The sequence below is a fragment of the Falco cherrug genome, chromosome Z (assembly GCF_023634085.1).
Source record: "Falco cherrug isolate bFalChe1 chromosome Z, bFalChe1.pri, whole genome shotgun sequence".
In the NCBI taxonomy this organism is placed as follows: Eukaryota; Metazoa; Chordata; class Aves; order Falconiformes; family Falconidae; genus Falco; species Falco cherrug.
The window spans coordinates 16,275,855-16,288,671 of NC_073720.1; the positions used below are offsets into that span (position 1 = coordinate 16,275,855).

Consider the following 12,817-nt stretch of genomic DNA (forward strand, 5'->3'; position numbering starts at 1 on the left):
ACCACTGGGGGGATTTGTTTTCTGAAATTATTCAAAGTCAGTCCAGTTGTTGCAGGCGTTTCTTAATACTCTGTGGACTGCCCTACAGTCCGAATGACAAGCAAGCAGGTAGAAATGACATTGAGGAAAGTGTTTCTCTACCTGTCCTCTTAGCTCTGGAAATGCATACCGCCCCTCTTATTTAGGAATTTAACATAGCTGTGAAAAAGGGATTGTAACATAGGTTGTAGGATTGGAGTGAAAGATCTGGTCTGCGTTTCACAAGCAGTAGCTCCTGGAAGCCGTATGCAGCTTGTGGCTAGGAACAGGGCCATGTCCCTGGCCGTGACTGCACGGGAGGCTCTGCTGTGAGCTCAGGCAGACCTCAGCCAGCATGAGCCTTGAGGGGCTGCGCTCATGGCACTGGTTTCCAAACCATAGCAGAACCATTACAGCTGTTCTGTTTGGGGCTTTGGTTTTTGTGTTGTGTTTGTGTGGGTTTTTTTTCCTGGTAGAACAGGGGAATACTTAAGGTTGAGTGTTTGGGTGTTGTTTTGAATGTATTGTGCTCTTAGTTTTTATGCAGCCATGAAATTAGTAGTAAGCCAGGTGCTGCTTGTATTTCACAGATGATGTATCCAATCCAAGTCCAGGGAACCTACAAACAGACTATTCCTTATTTTTCAAGCTGTCCTTTCTGGCAGTATCATGAGCTGAAAGGTTTACATGAATTAAAAATTAATGGCCTGACTTTATACTCAGCCATGAATGTTACTTGCTGATCAGACCCCCTTGAGCAGTTTGTTAATAAAGAAGTGAAAATTCAGCCTTCTACTGACTAAATATATGTAATTGCTTTAATGGTAGATGCTGCTGGAAGGAATCTAGCATCCTTTCTGGAGTGTTGTTTGTTGATTATTTTATGACCCAGTTGGCAGCAAACCTGACTTGTGAGGCACAGGACAGTAATACCCTGCACAGCTACTTTGCTAAGTAACTGAATTACAGTGCCAGCATTATTTGGGACAGATATGTATTTGATAACCTATTGCTGCCAAGTTGTGTGATTCAAAGAACAGGTTTTTTTTCCATCATAAAATTTCCCTGTGTTGTTCATCAGCAAGCTGAGCCTGAGGAGCTCTGCTTCTGCTAAGATGTAAGGGTTGTCAATAGGCACATCCTTTTGCTCACTAGGAAATCTTGCTTATTCTGAAGTTTTCCATACTGTACTAGAAATGTAGGCATTTGCTCAAAATTCAACATACTTTCAGAAAATTCAGATTGTGGTGTCAAATTGACTTAGAATTTATTTTCATAAATCCAGAAAAACTTAACCAAACACCACCAGTAGGTATGGTCTTAGATAACCTTTATTTCTAACTCAGGTCTCCTATCTGCAGGAAACAAGCATTTCTTCACCAATCTCAGAATGGCTAAAAGCTCACTCCTTAACAAAAATTGGAATCTGGCAGACCCCAAGTACAAACCAGTTTCTTTGTGGAGACTTACCTCCAGGCCCTCTAATAATGCTGGTTCTTGCTCTGCAAAGTTCATGTAGGCATTTGGTGTGGTTACTCTGATCTTCTTTCCTCTGTTTGAATTTCTCTGTTGTCTGAACTCTGCCTGAAATGTAGGCTGGCACATGTTCCTTTATTTTTCAAATTAGTCGTGCCAGCTATGCATAAAAGAGCTGGAGCAAAAGCATTCCATATCCATTGTAAGGTGTTTCATTTTCCAGACTGAAAACTGGATGCTTGCAGCTTACATGTCATTATGTGCTTGTCATTCCTAATTATGTTCTGGCATGTTCCTGGGTGTTTTGTAGACAGGAGAATGTATTTGATTATTTTTTTTTTAAACACACAGCTGAAATGCTTCCATAACTAGCAAAAAATAATAATATTCTGTGCGGTGGAAACTTATTGGGAGAAATAAATGTGTGAATATATTAACTTGTTCCTTTCCAAAAGAGTAACTTGCTGTCTGTTATTATCAGTAAGAATTTTGTCATGAAGGAATGAGACTGTTAACATTTCATAACTGGAAATTAGTCATCAGGCATATTTGGTTATTTTCAGAGGATGTAAGTGTGAGGGTTTTTTCCCTGCAGGTATTCAATATACTGCAGTGTGTTTTACCAAAGGAAAACGTGCTGTTTGCATACCGGATTTTATATGCGCAAATTTGTAAATACACATGTACGCAGAAGCAGATTTGCAGTTCTGATGCTTGAGATAAGCTACCAGCAAGCTACAGTAACTCTCCTGAGGCTGGTGGTAAATAGAAACTGCATCAGTAAAAAAATGAGTTTCGCAGCTGGCATTCCCTTGGCTTCTTGGCATTGTATTCTTCCTTGACTGTCAGTTGACAACTTGACTACCCTGCAGTGCGATGGAGTGCCAGAAGCCCGTTATCTCCCAAAATAGCTGTGGTTCCCAAATCTGAAGGTAAATACTCAGTCACCGCAGTTAAGAGTGATGCAGCTTTATGGAGCGCTTGTCCATATGCAGGCTGCTTAGGATAGATTCAGATGTGAAATACATTTGAAGGCTGTGGCTGGAAATTAAAGGCAAATATATTCTATGTAAAAATGATTAACTGGGGAGGCTCTCATTTCTCTGCCGTGGGGGCTGCAGCGTACGCTGTGGCGTAAGGTGCCTGAGCCACATCCCTGACTGGGAGCATGGTTTATCACTGGGCTGATGCAACTTGCCCTGCTGCCGCCTGGCAGCAGGAGGGTTTGGGAGCCTGTGGCAGAGGGCTGCCTTGTCATGGGGAAGGGCTAGTCAGCCCCTTTTGGCAGCAGTCCGCAGCCAGGTTGATTTTGGCCAGCCCCACTTGCCAGGTGCTGCCAGCCTTGTTCCAGGGCAGGGGCTAGTGAGGCAGCCTTTGGGCAGCTGGAGCCCTGGGCGAGGGCGGATGTTGGGATCTGCTCCCAGTCACCTGCAGGGTGACCCATGCTCATTGTGTGACCCAAAGGCTTGTGTACGCAGGGGTCAAGGGATCAGAAAGCACTACAGCCAGGGCATGGCAATCAAAGACAGCCTGAGGCAGGCAGTGGTGGGCAGGAGTTAGCTGTAGCCACAGATGGGAAATGTGACCTAATAGTGGCTGGACTGCCTGGGTGGTATCTCCTGATTTTGCTAAAATTGCTGAAGAGTGTTCACATGGTGTGATATTAAATATCTGCACTAGATACCTGAATTACCTTCTGTAACGACTCTGCTGACTGTGTACGATAAGCCTAAGACCTTAATTCAGTCACCTCAGTATAATGCCTGCTCTTCAGTGGTATGTGCAGAATTTCTTTGGTATGTGCTCTCTGCTGTGATAAACAGGAGCAAAGACCCCTGCCTTGGGTGACAGTAATTTATTACTAATACAGTGTCATAGTTTGCAATACTATAAACTATGCTAAACAAATAAGAAGATACCTGCCCAGGAGAACTAGCAGGTGGCATTTAGAAATGGCAGGGTAATTTACGGCGTGGTTGTGCTGCATGTTGATTACTTGTGCCTTTAGTACGTTTTTTTGTTGGCCGTATGCGTGATGAAATCCGACAGTCCCCAATATTAGTTGCCTCTCTGTGCCTTGATAAAATAGCTGTAGGAAAATATTTTTCTGAAATCTGGCATTTAAGGGAATTCTGAATATAGCCTGATGAGGTATGACAGTGAAGGTATTCTTGAATATTTAATTTAAAGCGAAGATAATTAGTCTGTTCTGTACAATGAAGTATATAAGCTTTTCGTTATAAGCTTGCGTCTTGACTGGATGAAATAAAAGTACTAATTTTTCTAGAAAAACAGTCTTCAAGAGACAAAGCCAGTTAATAATTTTGGGTTGAATTAGACTAGTAGTTTCATCTCTTAGGAGTAGCTGGGACTATGTAGCTTATAAATGCTGGACTAGTTAAACATATTTTAAATAAAGATCAATTTTTCAGTCTGAAGCGTGACTTCAATGAGTTGAAAATGGTTAAGCAAAAGTAATTTCAAACAAATTCTATTATTTCCAAGTGATTTCAAATAAATGAAAATACTTCTTATTGCATAAAAATGATACTGCATATTTATTTCTTATTTTTTGTTTTATTGCAGAAAATGATACAAATTGACTAGAAATAAAAATTTCAGTCCCCTTGCAGAATTATGTATCAGTATGAATGGAGCCAAGTAAATCTTTTTCATCACACCAAAAGGATCTGTTACTGAAGTGTTTTTTGCTGTTAGTTTAACTGATGTCAGTTTTCTTTTACAGCAAAGCCAGTGTTTTTATGATGTTCGTGAAGATATTAACGTGCCTTGAAACAGGTAGAGTTTTACTAAATTATTATTTACTGATACCAGGTATTGACTGTGTGAGATAATATTCTTGGGTAAGGATTATGGTGGACATAGCGCTGCTGCTGCTGGTACCTGGGTAGGCACTGAGTGGACACTGCTCCTTGTCTTTGAAGAATTTGCAGCGTGGCTAGGAAAGCTGTCACACCTCACGTGGATGGGACAGTGGAGCCCCTGAGCACCGCTGAATGAATTCCATGGGGTCTGCAGAGGTTCTGCAGCACTGCAGGGTTGTTTTGCTTTTTTAATTTTTCTGACTGGAAGTTATTAAGAAAATCTTTTTCATAGCAGTCAGTGCTCCCAGCCACCGACCACTGCTTCCTCTGCAGCAGCCTCCCCAGGCTGCAAGGCTTTGTGCTTGCCTCCCTTCCTCTGCTCCCCAAAATGTCTTGTGTCTTTTCTGTAAGCTAAATGCCACTTGCTAAACTTTTCTCCACTGGTCAGGTTTTCTGAACTTGTATCTTTGTGACCCTGTTCTGCACACTGTTTGTTTGGCAACAACATCAGAAGGGGGAAGCAGCCCAAAGGGAAAGTGGTGCTTCACAGCACCCAGGAGCGGGGCAGCAAATCACCCGTCACCAGTGCTGCTCCTGTTGGTGCACTGCAAAATTCCTGGCACCTCCAAGCCAACGGTATGTTGTCATTGACTCACATTCAGTTTGGTTTGAGTTTTTTGTTTGTTTGTCTTTTTGTTCGTTTTGGTTTTTTTTTTTCCAAAATTGCAATCCAGGCCTCTTACTCTTTACGTACATTGGTCAGTGGTAGAATGTCGGACACTCAGACATTTAATCTTGTGATGAACCAAGGAGAAAACTGCCTTGAATCATGGGAAATCCTTAGATGTAATCGCTCTTTTGCTTTGGTTTTTTTTGGTTTGTTTTTTTTTGTTTAAACACTGCCTGAAATAAATGTGTCTTAGAAGAAGCTTCTGACTGAAAAATGCTTTAGCGAAATACATCTTCTATTTAACAAAAACAAAATCCATCTTTTCTTTCCAGGTCAGGGGTGGGCATAACAGGTTTTGCTGTGGATCTGGACAGGTCCTACATCTGCATTCATGTGACATCGGTGCCCTGCTGCTGGCACTGTCCTTTGTTGGAGCAAACGCTCAAAGTCCTGTTTGGTTTTTGGTCAGTAAAGGTCCTGGCACTGATTTTTTTTTTTTTTTTTTTTCTTGGATTATGGTTATAACTGTGGTGACCAAACTAAGCTTCTGACAGTACAGTTTCCCCTTTGGCCCTAACCGCTACTTACAAAACGTTGGGAATACTGCTTCTAAGCTGGCAGGCTGGTTTTCTTCAGCTGGAGTGTGAGCCTTTCTAAAAGCTTTTGCTCTCCCTGAGGTTTATTGCAAAATGAGAATGTTCCCTTTGTCTCTGGCATCAGCTCAGGTTTGTAAACTTTTAACCAAAGAAGTACTGAGTTCATATTCCAGAATACTTGGAATCTGGTTGTTGACTTTGGTACACAGGGCCGTTGCTCTCACTCAGCACAGTTTTGCCCTTAAACTTCTGGATGATCCCTGTACACATTTTCTTGTTTATTCCCTTTTCTGTCTGAGGTTTCGTTCCTGGAAAATCAAACGTGAGCAGTTTCCCAATTGTGCTGAGGGTGATCATTCTCTTTTGCTGTGAGAGCACTTGGTGGAGGACATTTTGCACATTACTGATTTGTAAGCACCGTGGATGGGAGTATTTGAATTACCAGAGATGATGGATGGATGGGGTGCATACCTAGAGAGGGAGATTGGCAGGTAGGACATGGGTGTGGGGTTCAGCTCGGAGTTTCTGCCTGTGGGGCAAGTGGGAAGGGGTGGTAGCTGGGAGGGCTGTGGCAGGCGATAACTTGCCAGTAGGGATCTCCTAACCTTCACCCACTCTCCTTGGCTCCGCTTGCCCTCCTGTCCTCCAGCCTGTCTCTTTCTCTTGGATATCACAGCTGCTTCATTCCTTTAAAGTTGACCTTGGCTGTGCGCGTGCCGACAGGTGAGCTCCCACTGAACGGCCTGCCTCTGTTTTGGCAGGGCTTGCAATCCAGGTGCTGGGTTATCTTATCTTTTAATTGTTATTTTCTTGGTTTTGGGGGCATGGGAAGGACAGAAAGCAGTGCCAGATTATAAGGACTGGTTTACAGAGACTTTGAAGGTGGGGCTGTTCAGTATTGAGGAATAATTTTTTTTCTTTGTACAGTATTAATCAATTTGTATTCCATTTTCACCGTAACAGCTCAGGTGTAATTACTCTGCACCATGAGCTACTTAGATGAGTACTGTATATTCAAGTGAACTTCTTAACCTGCTAGAAGAATCACAAATGCTATTTATAGTCAATCAAAAATTTGCAAACCAGGCAGGAGGGAGGGGCGTACACAAAAGCAATGTTGCGCTTTATGTTCAAGCTAATCAAGGTGTCTCTTTGAGAGATGATGAGTATGGACTTCTGCTACAGCCGGTTGACTGTAATTAAAGGGGTTGATTCTTAGAAAGGAGTGGCCACTTGAATATCGTGAAGTTCAGTAATGCTAAAAAAAAAATGCCTGCTTTGGGGTATGGCCTTCCTTTTCAGGGTGGTCCTGCTTATTTCTTGACACTACCATCTTCAGGGGGTTGGGGTGAATGAACATGGCAAGTTTCGTTCGGTCTGTTTTACTCCCTGTGTACCTCCACGTCTGTTTAGCACCTTGCTAGAGATTTGATCTTACATGTGGTGCTATAAGATGCCTGAAACCGTTTATTTTTAGAGGCACAGTATGCCTTTCTCTTGCTTTTAATGAAAGTTTATAGGCTTTCTTGTTGCCTACAGAATTTTGCAAATGTGAATCCTAAAGGCTGAAGAAATAAGAAAGGCCCAGAAGAAATAAGGAAGCTAATTGTTAAGTGCAGTTTCAAGCCAGCCTTGTGAACGTTGAATGCCTGTAGTAAGCTTGGCAAGTCAAGTAACTTCTTAATACGGTCCCATTCACTATCTTTGTTGTATGAATGACTCGGTTACTTAAAGAGAGTAGAAACAGCATCTTTTTCTACATCTTCTTTCTCAACCTGTGAGTAAACTGATTTCCAGATATCTACATTGAGTATCAGTTGCTCTCTCTACATAGACACTACTTAAGTCCCAATCCTGCAGTGACATTTCTAAGCATAAGGCACTGTTAAAATCACTGGTGAAAGATGGGAAGGCATGCATCTCTCTGAAAGGGCTTATTTCATGCCGGGGCCGTGCTGAGGGAGAAGCAACAGGGCATGTTTTAGCATGGAAATGTTGGACAGCCAACTGTTTCAAGAGCAGGGAAGGGACAGGAAGTTCTTAGTAAAACTACTGTGTAGGACTGAGTCATGCTTGTTTATGTATAAAAAAAATGAGCTTGCATGTTAAAATAAGCAGCAGTTGGGTTTGCTTGCTGGAATTCTCTCAATTAAATTGTTATTTCAGGAGAAAGCGTATGCTCCTGATTAATAGGACATTACCCAAACCTTACGAAAGTACAGATATTTCAGAGCATTTCAGAGTTCAGCTGCTTTTAAAAGTGAAGAAATAATCTTGCCCTCTGTTCTTTCTACTGTTTCTTTAAGCAACAGTTAAACCATTCAGCTCACAATGCCAGTTATCATTGGAAGAGATGGGAACACTAGCCGGAAAACAGTTTTGCCCTTTGCAATTTATAGGCATCTTCAGGCTGGTGATAAATAGCCTCTGTTAAAAAGGGAGACAGTTATGTTTGTTTGATTGCAGCAGAGGGGGTTTTGCCTTTTTAGTTGTATTACCTAAGGTGTCTTTCTCTTTAAAGAGACTAATAAATTCATTTGCATATTTTTTCCATGTCTTAGTGCAAATGCTGACAGCATTCCAGAGCCTTCTCCTCTCAGAGAGAATGGTGCCATTCATGTCCTTGTCACCTGTGTCTTATATTATTGCACCCAAAACCAAATCCTTCATGTCCTGATTACCCAAAATAGAGGTTTGGTTTTCTACCGTGAAGGCCATCAGCATCAACCGTGAAGGCCATCAGCATCAGTAGCTAATAGGCTTCCTTTGTGGGTTTGAGTTGAATGCAGCTACAGTGATGCAGTGGTATTTCTGTGTTTGTGTAACTTGCATGCTTTGTAATCATCAAAATATCACAAGACAACCTTTTGGAAAGTACAGCTGACTTAATAAATGTGTTTCTGATGTTTGTATCTACTGGAAGAGGCATTTGGAGAAGGGAGGGGAAGGAGTTATTGAGAAAGAGAAAAATGACTCATCAGAAATATTTGTCCTCTTCTCTTTCCTGTGTTACATTTCCATCATAAACTGTGCAGTGATCGATGCCTGCCTGAATAGGATTGAGGATGTGAGAGCGCTCTTAAGAAGGTGAAATATTTTGCAATATTTAACCTACTTCCTTCGCTACATTTAAACTTGCTAAATGTTGACGAAGTTTAGTAACAGTGAGGGATATTTTTCTAGTTTACACAAATTCTTTATTTATGATATTCTGCCTTTTAAAAAGAAAAAAAAAAGAAAAATGAACAAACAGTGTTATCGTTCGTTTCTGAAATTGCTAACATGGATGTGTATATCCCACACTAGATGATGAACTTCCTGGGACTATTGAAGTTGCTCTCCATTAAGAAATGTGTGCACTTTACTTAATGAAGCAGCACTTAGCAAAGCTAACATCTCTCTGCAGCAATATGTGAGGTTCTTCTAACACAAGTGGATTCCCAGAATTCTTGCTTTGTAAATAAGGTCTGTTCCCGGTGAGTCCTAATTGATAAAGACGGTTAATGCAATACCTGCTGGCTAGGCTTGGCCTTTACTAAAAGAGTTCTTTGAAACTTGTTTATTGATTGCTGCAATCAATTCAGTTTAAAAAAAAAAAAACAAAAAAAAAAACAACCAAAAAACAAAAACCCACACATTAATTTGGCCTCCATTTTCTGATAATTATTTTTATTTGATGGAGTGAGTGAGGTTAAAGTCAAAACCCTCATCTGCTTTTTTTGTTTGTAAAACATTTCGATTTTTATTTTTACATGTAATTATGGCCCCAGGTGTTAGTTATATGGATATTAAATAAATGTAATTTTCTGTCCAGAAATAGAGACACAGAATTTGCCTAACTCTTTGTATCCTAAATTCTATATAAACTAATTCTTGTTTATGAACTTGTGCAGAAATGGGGTTTAGTTGCAAGGCTGAGATGGCTTTCCCCTCTGTTGTGTTCAGAGTCATTAGTACTTTCCTATTTGCATGGTGCTGTACAGACATGAAGTATTGAACCCTTGTCCCGTGGTACAGACCTCTAGCCAGATCTGCTGCTGTCTGCAAAAGGGATGGGAGTTGTGCTTTGATCCTTCTTATCTTCAATATTCTCTTAGAAGTCAGAGGTTTGATTTGACTGCCATTATCGGAGAGTGGATTATCAGAGACATAAATCACCCATTGGTGACATTTACCTCATATTTTTCTGTTCTCTGTCTCCCTTTGCGTACATTTCAGTAGTTGGATCCTTAGCACTAAATTACTTAACAGTTGGAAAGTAATCAACATTTGAAGGGATACCTCTTTTTGTTTTCCCTTTGTGTTGTTACTTCAAAAGTGATGTTGTTACTATTTTATATGACTTGCGCTAGGCAGTGTATGAATGCTCAGTGGAAGGGGAGATTTGTTTACAAGTGACCTGAAACATGGTAGTCCCCAGAAGAATGCATGAAAATGAATTTATTGTTGATCCTTAGTAAAGATTTAATTAATAAATAATTACTCTGTATTGCTGGGTGTTGTTTGCTTTGTGCTTCTGATTGCATTTCAGTCTCATTTTTAATATGTATGGCACATATGTCTAGCACTACACCAGAAAGGGAGACAAATATGGAAAAAATAAGGGAAAATAGCTATGTAGTGTGGCAGGATGTTTTAGTTGGGGTAACTTAACTTTATTGTAGTGAACTAGATTCTGATTTTAACATGTCCCCTTAAGAAAGGGTTGTTCGTGCTGCCTTGGAGGCTGGTTTGTGCTCTTACTTACTCTGTGCATCCCAGCTATTTTGGCAGGACAGTTGTACTCTGAATCTTTTGTTACAAGTTTATCAGCTAGTTGGAATAATCTGTCAGTCCTGGATTTGAAATGGACATGGGGTTAGAGTGGTTCAAAATTTATAGCTCAGCTTGTGCTTTACAAGTGACTAACCCAAGCAGTGGAGAGATGCTGCAGTTGGAAATGATCTAAGGGACAAGGAGTGCAATAAAATAATCAAGCCTGCAGCCAGTCCATTAAAAATTAAACATCAGTGTAGTATAGAAGTCTTGTCCTGGCATACATAGTCATAAAACCAGCGTAGGAAATTACACAACCCACTTTTATTTTACCATTGCTCTGTACAAATAATAACCATTATTAAGTATTTCTTTCCCAGCTGTTGTTACAGACTAATATATTAGTGAGAAATGGAATTAATAAAAAAATCTCCTTTGCAGAAAAGTAGTTCAAATATAACAGAAAATTATAAACACGTTGTAGCTCTTTTGAACATTCAACAGTATGGTAAACAGAGTTTTGAACTTAGAGATTTTATAGACCATTAGAAGGACTGTAACTGTTTTCATTCTCAAAATTTTGTGTTGTGCATATTCTGTTGTCTGTTGTTCCCACCATGCCTTCTTACGGACCTCCGCAGTTTGTTTTTGTAAATAAAACAAACACAGAGGTCTTAATGTTAATAGTTACTGTTTATTAATGAGACTGCACCTCTGCTGAGGATGGCTTGACAGCTAGTGTGATTGACAGTATTCAAAACTGGTAGAGAAATCTGCATGTTTCTCAAAATGTTAAAAATTACTTTTGCCTCTTCCATAGTGCAGTTCCCCGTCACTTCGCCAGGATCCCCTCTTGGCGGCACATTGGGATTGTGCTGCTTTTAGGCAGGGCCAGGCGGTACTATACAGTCATGCATCTGGCCATGCCAGGAACATTTTCAACAAGTGCTTCTGTGGAACACGAACTGTTGGGTTTCATTCTTTTGTCCTTCTGCGTGGCAGCCTCCTTGGATGATGTGTTGTGGGGAGCTGCAAGGTTTTTGGGAGCAAGGGCTGGGAGAGGGAAGGCATGGCTGCAGCATTGCTGCTGTCATACCACAACCCCTTAAAAACGGCATTGTAGCATCCCTCTGAAATTGGTGTCTCCAGCGGGTTGGAAGTGGCTGCTTGTTAATAGAGCTAACTATTGATGCTTTAAGCATGCCTGGGACTGTTCCCAGTGCTGGGACCAGCTCATGGAGAATGGCCTGCCTCTTTACTGTCAACAAGCGTTACTCTTTAAGTCGTGCTTAAGAACTGTTTTTAACTGTGGTACTTGACCCAAGCTGAGGGTCCACCAGGGATCATGGTAACAGTTTATCTTTAGAGATAACCAAACTTCATGGGAACTGAATAAATGCAGTTCCAGGGATAATGTGCCTGGGAGTGTTCCTGTGCACTGTTTAGTGTAGACCCAGCCTCGACAGGAACATGTGGTGATAGTAGTTTTGCTCCTCTGCCTTTCCACAGGGAAGTGAGCATGGCTACAGCAAGCTGATGGTCAAGACACGGACAGGCCTATGACATTTTGAGTGAAAAGCAGCAATCATTTTGAGTCCCAATGATAGAGGAAGGAATGTCTGGGTGGATGTTAAGGTCAAATTGGCCAAGGATCTTGAACAGGAGGAAAGTCATGTCTCAGTAGAGATATAGTTTGAATAGCAGAGAATGGCATTTTAATTTCAGTTTCTTTTACAAAGCAAATGTTCTGCTACATTTTTGAATTTGAAGGGTTCCTGGCTCAGTCGAAAGCGTGGAGATGGGGATAACTCACTGCCACTGACATGCTGTGTGATGGGGTCTTTCTTGCAGCAGCTGTGATGTGAATTTCTGTACAGACTACTGGGGATCACTTTTCCTCTAAGTCTTTTCTGAATCATCAGCTGTGGTTTAATCTATGGACCAGAGACCTGGAGTGGAGATACGTGGGGGTGGCAGTTTGTACTGCTGATAGTGCCTGATCAACACTGTCACAAAGTACACTGAAGAAATTGGGGTTTATATTTAGAAACTAGGTAATGGGGGTACACTTTCCTAATTCTTAGTAATTCTGTGTGTGGCCCTTCCTTTTACTTAAATTTCTTTTATTGTATTTCAAAGGTTTGCTGTAAGAACATTCTCCACATGAAACCTGGATCCAGTTGTCCCTGCTAAATTTTTCTTTGCTAAATTTAAAAAATCAGATTGATCTGCCATAACCATTTTACAAATTTTGAAGTTAAGCAGATTAAATAGGAAAATCTACAGATTTCCATTGACTTCTTGACAGTGAGTAGCTGAACCTGAGACTTCCTGATTTCCCAAGGTCTGTAAGAAGGCATCAAAAGGAAATTATCATTTTGTGTATACTGCAGATGTCTGTTGAATTTATTTAACTCTGTATTCAGTGAATCTGCTGATCATCTGCAAGAAATATTTTTTTTCCATACATTGATCTG

At 40.9% G+C, this 12,817-nt stretch overlaps 1 protein-coding gene across 9 annotated transcripts in view; it reads left to right on the top strand.

Annotated features, from left to right (window-relative positions):
• Window positions 1-12,817, top strand: part of GHR (growth hormone receptor) — a 125,488-nt gene that overhangs the window by 11,159 nt on the left and 101,512 nt on the right. Inside the window, exon 1 of one of the 9 annotated variants that reach the window (XM_027797528.2) lies at window positions 5,898-6,076. The exons of 3 other annotated variants lie outside the window; for them this stretch is intronic. The gene's annotated coding sequence lies outside the window, so the exon portion shown is untranslated. Of the gene's footprint in view, window positions 1-5,897; window positions 6,077-6,261; window positions 6,309-12,817 lie in introns of those variants that run through there. 5 more of the 9 variants (XM_027797531.2, XM_027797533.2, XM_027797535.2 and 2 more) reach the window with 5 other exon arrangements.